The sequence below is a fragment of the Panthera leo genome, chromosome D1, assembly GCF_018350215.1.
Source record: "Panthera leo isolate Ple1 chromosome D1, P.leo_Ple1_pat1.1, whole genome shotgun sequence".
NCBI classification, from domain to species: domain Eukaryota; kingdom Metazoa; phylum Chordata; class Mammalia; order Carnivora; family Felidae; genus Panthera; species Panthera leo.
The window spans coordinates 12,784,768-12,801,437 of record NC_056688.1 but is presented as its reverse complement, the minus strand read 5'-3'; positions in this window follow the sequence as shown (position 1 = coordinate 12,801,437).

Sequence of the window (16,670 nt, the reverse complement as noted above, 5' to 3'; positions counted from 1 at the left end):
CACATACCTTGTTCTCTGCCAAGTACTTTATACACAGTGAGTACTTCACTGAATCCCCCCGATAGCCCTGGAGGTAGGCACTTAACCACTATGCTGTCATGGAGGCAATACCCTTCTAGTAAGGAGCAACACTGGTGTCAGTGAAATCCACCTAGAAAATGGGGAAGTTAATGGATGGAGATGAACCCTGAAGTGGCTGCAAACAATTGAAACACAACCCAGAATCTGTTCACAAATATTTCCATTCCTCCATAGCCTTTATCTTCACCTTTGTGGCAGGGAAGGGGACAAGATTTTTAATAATCAATGTCATTTAATGCTAAGGACAATCAAACAAAACGTCCCATAAAATTTTTACCATCATTGCTTGCAAGTTTTAATCAAGAAGAACATCCCTATATTCCTTCCCCAGTGAATCCTGGCCTCCATCCACCCACATTAATCACTTCAAAATGGCCTGAGAACTTATTTAATGCCACTGCTTAATCACTTTATTAAATGTCACTGCTCCTGAATGTGAGAATTTGTTTGTATCTCATCTCTGACATCTTCCATAGAACTCTAAGAACCCCAACTCTTTCTCAAAAGAACACGAGTTTCCCTACGTGCACCCCACTTGTCCTACCTTGCCAGAAAGCCAAATGGTAAAATCTGCCATATAGCAGAAAAACTGTTCTTTCTGACCTATATCTCCTTTGGTCTTATTTCCTGAAATCCTATCATAGAAAGTTATTGCTATAGACTAAGCATGACCCTCTCCAAATCCCTCTTTTATAGGGGTAGTAATATTTTATCCCATAAATTTTCATTTTCAATGATTATTCTCTGTTCTGAGGAGAGAAAAGGGTATTAAAGTTCTGGAAACTTCAAATGAGAGGTTACTGAGAGAGAAAGAACTAAGATAATAGAGAAAAAAGAACTTCTGTTCCCAAAACAAATGTCACTGAAATAGTTTTTGCTCCATTGACTGAAACAAGGTGTGGTCACGTGACTGGCCTGAGAAATGTCTTGCCCCACCTCCTGTGGAGGAAGGCAGAAGTGTGAATAGATGCTCAGTTGCATAATTGGTACAGGAAGATTCTGCTCTGGTGGGAGATGATGGTTTTCATTCTAGTTGATATAGTCTTGGAAAAAAAAAAAAAGAAAGAAAACTAAACTCTATTACCAAGTGTTCCTTATATATCATGAAGATAAATTCACTGAAACAAATACTTTTATTCCAGGGATAGAAAATTGATTTCTATGCGCATGCCAGTGCCAATTAATTGGTAATGGCTTGCTGCAGCACTGCATCGAGAAGGATGCTGAGACCTTATCACCCGCAGCTGGGAAAAGATCTGTGTTGCGTTAACAAGGAAAGTCTATTGTGGAGAGAAGAAAGGAGTGTCATGACTTCTTGTACCTGCCAACTCTGCATTGGCATATCACTTAATCCACCCAATGCTGCCATGAGGACGGGAGAAATACAGGTAATAAACACTTACCAGAGTCCCACCATTTATTTCATTCAATCCGTGAAATTCTTTCCTCACAGAAGTTTGAAACTGATGTTGCCTGCACATACCTATTTATTTTATTATTTATTTTTAAATTTATTTATAGTTTATTGCAGCATTAACAATAGCCAAGATATGAAAGCAACCCAAGTGTTCCAAAAATAGATGAATGGATAAAGATGTGGTGTGTGTGTGTGTGTCGGGGGGGGGGGGGGGGGTGTAATGGGGAATATTACTTAGCTATAAAAAAGAATGAGATCTTGCTATTCTCAACAACGTGGATGGGTAGAGGGTATTATGCTAAGTGAAATAAATCAGTGAGAAAGACAAATATCATATAATGTCACTCATGTGGAATTTAAGAAATAAAACAAATGAACAAAGAAAAACACAAACAAAAACCAGACTCTTCAATACAGAGAACAAACAGATGATTACCAGAAGTGAGGTGGGGGGGGGGGGTGAGGGGAGGAGAATGACTGAAATAGGTGAAGGGAATTAAGAGTACACTTATCATGAGGAGCACTGAGTGATGTATAGAATTGTTGAATCACTGTATCATATACCTGAAACTAATATAATGCTGTATGTTAATTTTGCTTCAATTAAAAACATTAAAACCATTCCAAAATTCCTTTAATTCCTTAAACAGAAAAAAGAAAAACAACAGATTTCTGAGAGGGTCACCACAAGATAAAGATTTCAGAATGTTATATTTTCTGTTGACATCCATTGTATTAATAAGGAAGCTTTCTTTATAGGGAAACATTACTGAGAATTATGCTTAAGGATTTAGAAATATGGAAGAAATCACATTTAGATACTCTAAGTATGGGACTCATAATAAAGCAGAAACCTTTTACTATAGAATATAAACAAGGACTTGTTTTTAAAACCAAGGACTTTAATTTTTTCACTCATTCGGTCCACAACCCTAATAAAGCATTATGATTTATTTCATCCCCACTTTACAGGGAACACGCTGCACAGAGCAGTCATGGGATGACTAGTCCCACTGTTCATGGGACTAGTACCCAGCCTGTCTTATGCAACAGTTTGGGCTCTTAACCCCTCTGTTCTATTGCCTCCTTCCGTATCCTTTGGAAAAGAAGCAGCATCTCATCCTCCATGGAATAATAAAGAAAATTCCCAAATATTACAGAGTAAGAGAAACCCACTCACTGGGCCCAGGAAGAAGGAAAGTAGCCATCAACTACATAACATGGAGAAGCTCTAGAGGGTGGATATGAGAATTGAGGAGGGCGCTAGCTGTCTCTAATACATAGGAATCTAGGATGTGATGGACACTAGACAGGGATTTATCACACTTTTTATCCACAACCACCTAAACTCTTTCCTGGGGGTAATGGAGGGGTAGAAAGTAGGGAAGCACTTTAAGGAAGGATGCCTTATCATAAAATTTTAAACTTGGGGTCCCCATAGGTAGTATTTTTCATGTCAACTAGGTTGGGATTTGAATAAAGAAATTAATTCAATAGACAGCCAGGGTGGTTTAATTTGTTTCTTGAATTAGATGATGGATGGATGGATGGAGGGATGGATGATGGACGGATGGATAGGTAGATAGGTAGATAGATAGATAGATAGATGATATATATGGGGTGCATGGATGACTCAGTCCATGACAAGCATCCAACTCTTGATTTCGGTTCTGGTCATGATCTCATGGTTCATGATTTCAAGCCCCATATTGAGCTCTGCACTGAGAGCCCAGAGTCTGCTTGGGATTCTCTCTCCGTCTCTCTCTCTCGACCCCACCCCTTCTCTCTCTCTCTCTCTCTCTCTCTCTCTCAAAATATATAAACATTTTTTAAAAAGATAGATGATAGATAGATAGATAGATAGATAGATGATGGATGGATAGGTAGATGATAGGTGATAAACAAATGATAGGTATATAGATAGATAATAGGTAGAAAGAGATAAGCAAGAGCTGCCTACAAAGCTAATATTACAGAATGGCATTTGGTTTTCTGGGCCATGGTTGAAGATACTGTAATGTTGGTCTCTTGGCAGAGAAAAGAGCACACATCCAGTATATGCAGGCTACCTGGTGCTTATTGATTTATCAAGCAGACTTTACACTAAAAATAGAGGCAGAGAAAGAAAAATGCCCAGAAATGAATCAGAGCAGCATCTATAACAAGAGAAGAAAAAATAATAGTGGAAGGGATACCTGGTATTTCATAACAGAAATAACGGGAAGAAACCTGAAAATAATACTGGAAAAAAATGTGTAGCCTTAGTACATCCCACCCACAGCCTCTGGGTGATAAACAAAGGTAGGCGTCATGTCTCTACAAGAGCTTTCTCATCAACATTACAAACACGCTGTTAATTCTCCCACCTTAAGAAAACTCTCTTTTAATCCCCCATCTCTGATCCCATTTCTCTACTCCTCTTTATAGCAAAACCCCTTGAAAGAGTCACCAATTTTCCTTGCATTTTCCTCTGAACCCACTCAGACTCCTACTTTTATCAGCTCAGCAAAACATCAATGATCTCCATGTTGCAAAACCTAATAGCCTGTTCTCTGCTTAAACTAACAGCAGAACAAACATCCAGCCATATGCACAGCCATAGCCATTTGGTTGTTAAAATATTAAAATAGTTCCACACTGTTGATAAATAGCCACATTTTTTATCCCTTTGAGAGCCCCTGCCAATCCTTGCTACTCCTCCCTGGAGCTCATTTCTTCCTTTCTCAGAATCCAGAGTAGGGTTAATCCTAGGCACTACAGGGGGATCCAGGTCCCTGCTCCAGCAGTAAGGCCAGACACTATTAACATTGGTCAGTAATGTGGGGCCAGTTACGCCCTTCAAGTGTCCTTATTTCTTTGCATTGCTATCCCTCCTCTTCACTGTCCCCAAGGGGAGTAGTCCATGCACTGACCACACTCCAAACACAGCTCTGAGGATCTCTGAGTGGCAATGTTTGAGAAGCTTCTTGGTATCCACCAGGCTCTTGGAATGCCAGGCAGCCCATCTCATGAGCCAACTATAGAACCTGGCTCTGGTAGACCCAGACATTTGTAGAACATGTCCCTGCTGGCACTGGTACTCAAGTGATAAAATCTCTAGGCTCCATCTGGTTTCCAAAGCTCTGGCATAGTGCTTCTGGTGCTTATCCTGGTGTTATCCTCACATGCCTACATAGGACAGTAGCCTCCATAGGACTTTGCCTCAGAAAGGGTGTGGGAGAGCCAGGAAGAAAAGGAGAGCAAGAAGGACTGGATAGGCCCTTGGAGACAGTTAGAGGTCAAAGATATCTGGAATGAGTCACTGTTGAATTTCTCTTCTATTTTACTGGACAGGCTCATTAAAAACCCACCAAGCACTCACCCATCCCAAGAATTAGCAGCAATAATTTTATTAATAAAAATGAGAGCAATCACTTAAAATATTTGCTCTGTATCTGATACATATAAACTCATTTAAGTACTTAATCATCATTATTATCCTCATTTTTCTAGATAAGATAACAGGCACAGAGAGGCTATTTAAAACGTAAATGGCAGAACTAAGATTCAAACTCAGTCACTCTGGCACATAGCCAATGCTCTTAACTGCTACAGTATTCTGCCACTTGTTTGGCCCAAAGGATCGTATGCCACCCAATTATGTATGACATTTCAAAATGATTTTCTTGATTTAGTTGATAATAAAGATTTTTAATTCACAGAATCTCAGTAATATAAAGCCTAAAACATTTGGGAGGGTAGAACATTTTTAATGTAATTGTTTTCCAATAGAAGCTGAGAGAATTTGGCACCATGATCTATATTATTGATGTTAATTTGACATTCTAAGTCACCAATGGCTAAGCAATTTACTGGTGAGGTTTTTGTGTGTTTGATGCAATCCTCTTTATCAAAGCACAGCTCATACAGGGGTGTCATTTAGCTAGTGACATCCTCAAATAAAAGATCACACTAACAATTTCTAAAATTTAACAAATGCTTTGGAATTTATTACAACTTATTACTATGCCACGTGATGAGATTATATTTAGCTTAGTTTTTTTAAGATAAAGGGGGATTTCTTTGAGGTTATTATACATACAGATACTTCCACTTTAATTTATTTCACCATGGTGATAGTTAAATATTTTTAATGTCACCTTGTCTTTCACTAGCATTTGATACTCCCTCCTCCTTAAAACACATTTTCAATGGACTTTAATACAAACACTCTTGTATTCCTCCTGGTTCACCACAGAAACTTCTCATTTTTCTTTGCTGACTATTCTTCATCCACCTCTCCAAATCTCAGTGTGTCCTAGACTCAGTCCCAGGATCTCTGGTCTTCCTTGTCTATATTCTCTCTTGGTCATCTCATGCAGTATCATGGCTTTTAATACCACCTGTAAAGTGCACACTGGCAAAGGTGGGCCTCCAGTCTTACCTCTTTCCTAGACACCAGACTATTATATCCCAGTGGTTACTGGACAGCTCCACTTGGGCATCTAAGAGGCATCTTAAATCTATTATGTCTAAAACTCAACTCTTGATCTTCTCCAAATACCCACCATCTTTCACATCTTGGGAAATAGCAGCTATATCCATCTAATTATTCCAGTTCCAAACCTCGGAGTCATTTTTGATTCCTCTTCTTCAAATCCCACATCCAATCTGTTAGCAATTCTTTTAGGATCTGTATTCAAGATAGGTCCAGAACCTGACCACTTCTCACCAGCTCCTCCTCTGTTGCCCTCAGCCAGGCCGTCATCATTTTCACCTTGGTTGTTTGCACTATCTGCTTAATGGTCTCATGGTTTTACACTTATTCTCCTACTCTCTGTTATTGATTTTTAATGGATCATTCCTTTAAAATGTAAGGCAGATAATGTGGCTCTGCAATTCAGAATCCTTCAGTGATTTCTGTCTTATTCAGAGTACAAGCGTAAGCCATCATAGTAACCCACGGGCCCCTTTATGAGTTGATAGTACATTTCTTCTCTGACTGGCCTTCTTTCTTTACTTGGCTTCCAGCCCTTCCACTCCATGTACGTGACAGACACACTCCTGTCTAAGGGTCTTCACATCAGCTGTTCTATCTGCCCAGAAACCTCTTCCCATGGATACCTTCATAGACTTTCCCTTGCTTCCTTCCTATCTTTTTTTTTTCCAAGTGTCTGTTGTAGCTTCTAATTGCTGCTGTAACAAATTAGCACAAACTTAGTGGCTTAAAACAAGACATACTGCCTTACATTTCTGGAGGTCAGAAACTGTAAAATCAGGGTATTAGCAGGGCTGCATTTCTTGGGAGGCCATTTATTCACCTTTTCCAGATTCTAGAGGCACCTCTACATTTCTTGTCTCTTGGCCCCTTCAAAGCTACCTGCATACCATTTTCAAATCTCTCTTTCTCTGACCTCTGCTTCCATTGTCGCATTGGCTTTTCTGACTTTGACCCTCCTACTACCCCCTTATAAAGACCCTTGTGGTTATAATGGGCTCACCCACATAAACCAGGATAATCTCCTCATCTCAAGATCTTTAACTTAATCACATCTGCAGAGATCACATCTTCATAGGTTCTGGGGATATAGATATGGACATCCTTAGGCACCATTATTCAGCCTACCACAATGCTTTTTAGCAGACCTCCTTCACTAAAATATCAAAGCTTACAAATGTCAGTTCTCCACCAGAAAGCCCTTGATTTCTTTTCTGCTTAATTTTTGTTCATAGTGCTTATCACCACCTGACACACTATATGTCTAAAATTTGTTTGTCTAGCTGATAGCACGGGAATAGGTGGGTTTTATCTCCTCTGTTCACTGCTATAGCATCAGTGCCTAGAAGAGTACCTATAATGTCATAGGCACTCAATACATGTCTGTTGAGAAAGTGCAAAAGACATTTCATAAATAACATATGGTGGAATGAGAGTTGCAAACTGGAATCTGCTAGTAAAATTTAGATGTAGAAGATATTACTAGTTTTTATTTTTTTGTTTTTTTTTTTTTTTAATGGAGACCAGTCTTTAAAATTCCCTGAGCAGTTTAGTCATACTAATTGACCTGGGTCATTTCTTGCTTATGCCTCTGAAAGTCATAAGCAAAACTGGAACTGTTTCCCAAGATTGATATGAGGTAACTGTCATTTAAGAAAGGTCTGATATAACTAATGACTGGGAAGGACAAACAGTGTTTTCTCACTACATTAGTGGCTTCATCACAATGTACCCCTGAGCCTCATTCCATGTTTTGGTGTTAGTGCTCCTGTGTCTTTGGTGTGTACACAACAAACTTTTACTAAATGCTACTTTGGTGACTCATTAGGTTTACTTCTGTGATTTATGGACTTTTGACAGGAGTGTTAGCCAATATCTAGTTCTGTCCTCATTGGCATGTGGAAGCATGTACTTTCAGCTTCTTTGCAGCTGGTTGGAGCCACATGACTAATTCTGGCCATTGGAATGTGACCACAAATGATATATGTCACTCACATCTAGTCTGAAGCAATAAAAACACATGTACTCGTCCCCAGTCCCTTTTCCCTTGCTGAGGCAACGAGGGATCTAGTTGTTTCAGATGGTGTAGCTACAGATGGCACAACCTCTAATAATCTCAGCTTCTGACTATGAAAAACAGAGCCTTCCTTTGACCCCATCAACTGGAGGAGAACATACAATATGATCAAGAAATCAACTCTTGTTACATTAAGACACTGAAATCTTTTTTACCAGAACATAACCTGGTCTGTTCTGATTAATACAGAACTTCCAACCAGAATTTGAGTGTCCTTGTGAAAAACAACCCCAAATACGTGGCATTGATGTCATAGTTTGATGGTCATTGGCAAGGAAAATGATACCAGAGGCTAGAAAGACTGTGATGCAAGTTTCAGAGTGACCAAATATTTAGTAAAGCTGTCACTCATGTAACTCGAGAAATAGATCATAGTTTGAATGAAACTGCAGCTCTAGGGGAAACCGTGGTAGAATGTTTGTTTGGTATCATGTGTGGCTAGGTATTAAAAAAAAAAAAAAAAAAAGACATAGACCCAGGAGAGAATTGCCCAATTTGAAAGCAGAAATAAAAGGAAATTGAGAGATTTAGGAATTGGGGCCTTGCAAGGTTAAAAAAAAAAAAAAAACTGCTTCTAGGCTCCAAATAGTAAAATATGAATCAAAAAGCAATTTTAAGGTAGATGCCAATAAAATCTTTCAACAGATTGTATTACCTAAGGGCAAGGATCAGATTAAGGGTATATTGCTCAGTAAATCTTTTCCAACTGTATAAAATTACTTATGTCAAATAATAAGGGTAAAACTTTCCCACAGAACTAAGATGGAGAAAGAGAATTGTACGAGTGATAACGCATACAAACATATCAGATAGAAGAAATTTGTCCCAAACGGAACCGTGTGACCTTTTTCTTCTCTTCCCTTTCCTCCTTAAAGACTTTAGCCAGGTTGGGGCAATCACAGTGGCCCAGAGGAGGGCAATGGAGTTTGGGTTGAATAAGGAGAGCATCTGCACAGGACAACTGCCTGGGTCCGAGCGTGAGCGGGGTGAGGAGGGTGTCCACTTGAAGGGTCACTCACTGGCCAAATCTGGGACAGTTAGATCATAAAAATAAACAATGATGGTAATGGATTATAATCCACTGAATAAAATGGGAAACAAAGATATTCTGAATTCTAATTAATAAATTAAGACCCTGAGAGTATGATAATAAATGGGATATAGACATGGTTCCAAAGTACAGTCCCACAACAGTTATTAGTTACAAATAGAAAAAGAATAACTTCACGGTGGAGAAGCATGGTAGACATCATCTCATCCAAGCGATCACAGTAAAGAAATGAAACTCTGTGTCACCCAGTGGCAGGTGATGAGAATGCGGGATCATCTCTGTGATATTCCTGACAAAATGTACAGCTTGAGCCTGATAATAGGGAAACATGAAACAAATGCAAATCAAGGACACTGTACAAAGTAATTGGTCTGTAATCTTCAAAGGTATCACAATAACAGGAGTCAAGGAAAGACTGAGGAAATGGGCCACAGTGAGGGACCCTAAGACGTTACAATGAAAAGCAATTCGTGATTCTGAACTGGTTTCTTCTGCTAGAAAGGACATTTTTTAAAATATCAGGCAAAATTTTCATGTGTCTGAGGACTAAATGATAGAACCTATCAATGTTGATTTCCTGATTTTGATGATTATATTTTGACTTTATAGGAGACTATCCTTGTTAGTAGGAGATATACATACTAGAGAACAATGTTACATCAGGTCAGGGATTTACTCTCAAATGGCTCAAGGAAAAGAAAATTCTTTGCACCATTCTTAAAGCTTTTCTGCAAGTATGAGATTATTTAAAAATAAAAATAATAAGCAAAAAAAGAATTGTGAATATGGGTGTGGTTTCTGGCACATGAAGAGGACTGGAATCAAATGGAAAGAAGCTAATATTCTGTTTTTGAAAGATCATGAGAAACTCTTGGTTCCCAACCCTTTCTCGCTAGAACATAGGCTGTGATATCTATATGGTCTTCCTAGAGGATCTAGTTCCCAAAGTCAATGTCAGTTGTGGCTCAAGAGGAAAATGGTAAAAGAAAGATCCCCCCAAAGACTGGGAACAGGGAAACAAAGGACAAAGAAGCTTTCAGGGTAGAGTGGCCTCACAATACTTGCCAGTGAGATTGAAGAATTCCCCATTTTTTAATTTTTAAATTTATTTTTTGAGAGAGAGAGCACAAGCGGGGAGGGGTAGAGAGAGAGAGAGAGAGAGAGAGAGAGAATCCCCAGCAGACTCAATGCTCAGCATGGAGTCTGACACAGGGCTCGATCTCATGACCATGAGATCATGACCTGAGTTGAAATCAAGAGTTGGACAGTCAAATGACTGAGCCACCCAGGTGCCCTGAGAATGAAAACTTCCCATGGACCAGTAATTGTTTTCCCTTCCTGGATGTTGTATATTTGGCCCATGCAGGACAGTTAAATTGCCATTTGCACTCATAGTCTCCAGATCAGGAGGAGCCACACCTGGATGTGAAGTAGAGCCACCCCCCAATGCCCGCACCCCACCCCCACCCCACCCCCACCCCGCCCCTGGGCTTTGAACTCAGTACCATGACTGAATGGGACTTTCAGGTTTCTCCCTTGGGAAAGGTTGTTGAATGAGAGTGAACTGAACATTTGGTACCTGGACGAGTGACTGTGGTACCTATTATTGGTATTCACCCAAATCTGGTTCTCTTTTCCTCTGTGCATGTGGAATTATTAACCCAAATGACTTGTGACTAGATTCGACCAATGAAAGGTGAGAGGAACTGATATGCATCACTTTTTATAGAGGCAGTGAAGAATCCAAATGCTACTCCCCGGTCTGGCCTGGCTGTACTGACTGAAGACGTCACATGCTCCAGATGTTGCTGCTATGAGATAACAGATTATCAGCCTGGGTCCTGAGTGTCATCGTGGAGTCAGACACTTAATGGAACCATGAAATAAAGTGAGTAAGCAAAAAACTGGGGGTGATTAAACCAGTAAGCTTGGAGGTTGTTCATTACTTTAGTATAATCTGGCCTGTATGGATACTTCGCTCAAAGCATAAACCTGAGTAGAGGGAGGTAAAAGACATGAGCATCTGATTGAAGATAAAAAAAAGGGGTAAGACTGGTCTATTTGGGGGATGCTGCTACAAATTAACCAAAGAGACCAGGGTGTGGATTTCTTGATAGACTTAACTATACTCGCATAGCAGCAAGGAGAGAAGTTTGCTATCTTTAGGCCGAGAGCCAGAAAAAGGGAAAGAACACCCTTTTGATCCTGGCCCTTTAAAGAGCTGGAATCTCGGCACCTGAAGTCGATCTCTCATTAGTTCTTGGTCTTAGGAATTCTGTCTCCTCACTTACCTGATCTTGGTAACAATCCTCAAGGAGGAGATGCCTCAAGACGGCAGAACAGCAGGAGGACCCTATGCTTGTCTCGTCCCTCAAACACAGCTAGATAAATATCAAGTCATTCTGCACACCCCAGAGATTGATCTGAATGCCCAAAGAACAAACTGCAGAACTAGAGGGAGAAAAGAAGCCACGTTGTGGAAAGGTAGGAGCTGCAGAGATGTGATTCCAGGGAGAAAAGAATCTTGGGTAATGATCTCTGGATTTGGCATTCTAGATTTCTTACAATAGCTCACTCCTCCTAAGGTCTTCAAGGTTTGTTTTGTTTTCAGATGGATAGTCTTGACAGAAATGCTGGCTCAGCTGATGGAAATTAAGATACTACAATGACACCCATCACCATAATGAGTTACTCTGCTTACCGGAAATACTTCCTAATAAGTATCGGTACCCCTCTACTGAAGATAAAACATGGTTGCCAAAATCACATGAGATAGTCTGTAGTAGAAGTTCCCTAAATATAGATTTTGGTCAAACGCTCAATGGTCAAGTGTTAAAATCAATATTCAATTAGAGCCGAATCAAAGCTGAAAATAGCCATTCTAAAAGGATGTTATGGGATATAAATTCTTATTTATGTATATACAAAATTTATCTTTATAGAAAATTTATTATTTATATTAATATAACATACCAAAAATATTGCTGTTATTATAAATGTACCATTAAATGTTTACAATTGAAATTTTGACATTTTAAGCTTATCATGTGACTGCAAGGATAACACCTGCTTAGTACAGACAGCTGTTCGACAGCTCCTTTTTGGCACAATTGTGAAATTAGATAATTCATTAAAATTGGTAAAAGAACAAGAAATTTAGGGGCACCTAATTTTTCTCTCGTGTTTTCCTCTTGGCTTCTCACTCTAGTTTTTTTTTTTTTTAATCATGCAGTTTCTTTTTTTTTCTTATTTTTTTAAATGTTCATTTATTTTTGAGAGAGAGAGACACGAGCAGGGGAGGGGCATAGAGAAAAGGAGACACAGAATCTGAAACAGGCTCCAGGCTCTGAGCTGTCAGCACAGAGCCCAATGTGGGGCTTGAACCCACTAACCCCAAGATTATGACCTGAGCCGAAGTCAGACGCCCGACCTACTGAGCCACCCAGGTGCCTGTCGTGGCAAGTTCTTAGACATCATTTTAGAGTTTTCCCTTCTCATGAAATTTGGAAGTAACCAAGTTGACCTTCTTACTTCATTCTTAGAAGATGTAAAGAATTCCCCAAAGAAATTTTTCTTAAAAGAATCACAGCCTAAATGGAATTAGAAAACTAAAATTTATGTACAGTTCCTAAAGCTTATTTTGTTTAATATAGATCTAATCGTTTTATAAACATTAGAACTATCGTATAATCACATTTTTATTATTCTGCTTTGTATTATTTAAATTCTTATAAATATTTATTTGCTGAGAAAGAATAACTTCCTGAAGTTATCCCACTAAGATAGCTCCCCTCATTTTTTGTATTAACTGCTAACCTATATCCTTATTTATCTATTTAAAGACTCAATTATTTTTGTACAAAAAATGAGTATCTTTCATTATTGTTCACTTTTATAATTGCAAGAATAAATTCACCTTCATACTTGCAATGGACTAAGAATTTTCATATATAAAACACATATAAAGATTTTCACTCTAAGTTACATCTAGAATGCTCCCTTATATTTAAAAAATCAATGATAATCTGAATAGCAGCGTAATGTTTGCTTTATGTATGTTGCTAAACTGTTTAGACATAGTAGCAAACCACAGGATGATGTTATTGACCATAGGCAAGTTCAAAGGTGCCCAAAGTTATGTTTAAACACCTGTCTAGACTTTTCTGATATCCAGAGTCTGAACGTGATGAAGTCAGGCTGAATAGCATATTTTTTGGCTGAATTTCTAAGGTGAAGCCAAACTGTGGTGCGTCTCCAATGTGTACTCACGGTGCTTTGAAGGCAAGGTCTTGGCTATCTAGAATTTACCAGAAGGGGAATGCCAAAGACCACATTCAAGGCAGGCACAGTTTACTAAGGGAAGCAATCCTGCTATAGAGGCAGATCAGCTCATGTGCATAGGACTGAGCTGGGTTAGCAATGAACTCCAAGGAAAGGTAGCAACAAGCAAAGCAAAGCCTGTAGATGCAAAAGAGGGATGGAAGAACACAGTTTTTCCTAGCTTTGCTAACGAAGAGCCATGCAACTATATGGAAAGCTCATCTGCAATTCTAGCCAAAGAGCCGAATAAAAAGGACAGGGAAATAGGTGATGGGGCGAGGCTCTGGATAATCTTCCCACTTCTGCTATTTATTCACTTTTCCACGTTAATCAAGATATGTAATCTGGGGCACCTGGGTGGCTCAGTCGGCTAAGTGTCAGACTCTTGATTTTTGCTCAGGTCATGATCTCAGGGTTCATGAGATCAAGTCCCACATTTGGCTCTGAGCTGACAGGGCAGAGCCTGCTTAGGACTCTCTCTCCCTCTCTCTCTGTCCCTCCCCTGTTCATGCACTACCCGCCCCCCCCAATAAATAAATAAATAAACATTAAAAAAAGACATGTAATCCACCTGAGCCTGAGTTGGTCCCATCTACAAAATGTAGGTGATAGGTATCCATATTATCAAATTGATAAAGTATAGGGAAGTTGAAAGTTTTGTAAATTCTAAAACTCTATATAAAATAAATAGGTTTTAAACCTCCAAGTAAGCTCTTTATTAAAAAAAAATTTTATCTATTCTGATTACTCCTTTACCTCTCCAGTTTGCTTGATACTATTTTGATCATGCTTATATGTTAACATTTTTAAAAAACAATATTAGTAGATACTGCCATAATTTCCATTTTACAGATAAGAAACAGAGGCACAGAGCTACAGTTACACAGCTAGAAAGCATCATGACACGTAATTTACCAGCAAATCTAAATTTTGAGAACATTCAAGGCTGAACCTAAGCCTTGGTACATGATTACTTAGCTAAATAAATGTCTAGTGCAGTAACATCAAGCCTTGCCTGATAACCCCTTGGACTCAGTGTTGACTCTTTTTATTCCATTAGGACACATTTACAAGATTAAAAAGATAAGGTTTGTTTAAATACTGGAAAAGGAAGATGACTGCCTGAAATATTTTTTAAAGTGTTTGAATATTCATTGTGAGAACTGATGAGCCTCCTGAGGCCAGGCAGATGACCTATCTGCATGCCTCAAAGAATGCCCACACCCAGTCTGGAAAGCCCCAAAGAAACTAGCCACACTGAGGTCGGTCAGCACCACGGTAAGCTGGCTGACCTGGGACAACAAAGGTGGCCTGGTGGAACAGTCAAATCCACATAAGTATCAGAGGTAGCACTCAGTCACCATAGAGCTCTGCTTTGGACCAACTGGAAGGGGGCTGCATTCAAGAATTCACTCCATAATGGGTATGGGAGCGGGCCTTCCCAAACAAGGCAAGAGGATCCTGCAGCTTGAGGGGTTGGCGGGGCCTGGGGCGGGCAGGCCTGAGATTCTGTTCTTTTTTTTTTTTTTTTTTTTTTAATTTTTTTTTTTTTAACGTTTATTTATTTTTGAGACAGAGAGAGACAGAGCATGAACAGGGGACGGGCAGAGAGAGAGGGAGACACAGAATCGGAAGCAGGCTCCAGGCTCTGAGCCATTAGGCCAGAGCCCGAAGCGGGGCTCGAACTCACGGACCGCGAGATCGTGACCTGAGCTGAAGTCGGACGCTTAACCGACTGAGCCACCCAGGCGCCCCTCTGTTCTTTTTTAAGACAGCGTCAGGTGATTCTTCTGCACACCAGTGTTGACCTGGCAACTATTGATAGAGAGGGAATGGGCACATTAGTTGGAGTGAAAGGTTCACGTCTCAGACTATTCCCGAAGTGACCACAACACCTGAGGCAAATAGAACCTAGGGTCACAGCTGGGAAAATATCCAAGCCTGAGATTCATACAACTGGCCTAAAGAGGGGAAATTCCAAGCCTCGGCTCAGACATAAGTTCCAAGGAAGGAAAGAACAAGAATAATAACATCAAGGAAGCCAGAGAGACAGAGACAGAGCCAGAGGAATATGGTGGCAGCTGTAGACGCTTCTCATTCCTGTCCACAATGGCAGCTTCCTTAGCAGTGAAACTCTGGTGGCTCAGTCTGCCTGATTATGAGGTTTGACACAGAAAGTCATTTGGCTAATTTAAAACATGTCCTCCAATCCAGTCTTCATTAGTAATAAAAATAGTATGCAGGAATGTACTCTCTACTTTTCTCTTCTCCATCCTGGAGTTATAAAAGGCAGCAAGCCGGTTACGTATGACTGTCCTACAAAACCAAACTTTTCCATGATCTAAACTGAGGGGCACTGATAAGTAAGGGAAGTAGGGATTGTTGCTGCATAAGCCAGTCCAACTCTAGTCCAAATTCTATACAAGTAAAAGAGCAAACTTTTGATCTCCATTTTCTGATGATTTTGGTTTAGAATTCAAGAGGGGAGCCGAGGAGTGTCCTTTATTTTAATAAACCCCAGACTTGTACCTAGGAGTCACTGCTCAACAGATGTACGTGATCATGAATTAGTGATTCAATCCTTTCAAGTCTCTGTTTTCTCATCCATGAAATGGAATAATAGTTGAAACTACCTCAAGGATTGTTTGGCAGGGTGACTGCATTACCCAAGAAAAATGTTTAGCTGAGGCATTGGCACATTTTAAGTTCCCGAGAAATGTTGTAATTTAATATTCTAATTTTATTTTTATACTTCATTATAATTTTGATTTTTGCTGCAGAAATATATTGCTGTTTAAAAAAACAAAACCAAAACAAACAAACAAACACATTCTTTCAGCACTGACGTTAGCTAATGCCCCAAATACCTCTCCACCCAGTCCACGTGGAGAGGGATGTGAGACATTAACCGATATTGGTGAGGATGGGTTTGGGCATTAACTGATGTCAGCGGAGATGGGATTGGGATATTACTGATATCAGCAGAGATGAGTTTGGGGCATTAGCTGGTATCAGTGCTAAAAGAACTGGTTGAAAAGGAAAATACGGCACTAAAATTCTGGGGCAAAGATCAAAATTGGACTATTGGCAAGAACACGGAAAATAAAAGAAATCCAATTGTATAAAGGAAGAAACAAGTTTTACAATGTGTGTGCATGTTCTAGGAGGCAGTGCAAGAGTCAGGTAAATCAATACCTTGCAAATTGCTAGCACTCAGAGGTTGGCAGGTTATCACTTCCAGAGAGAG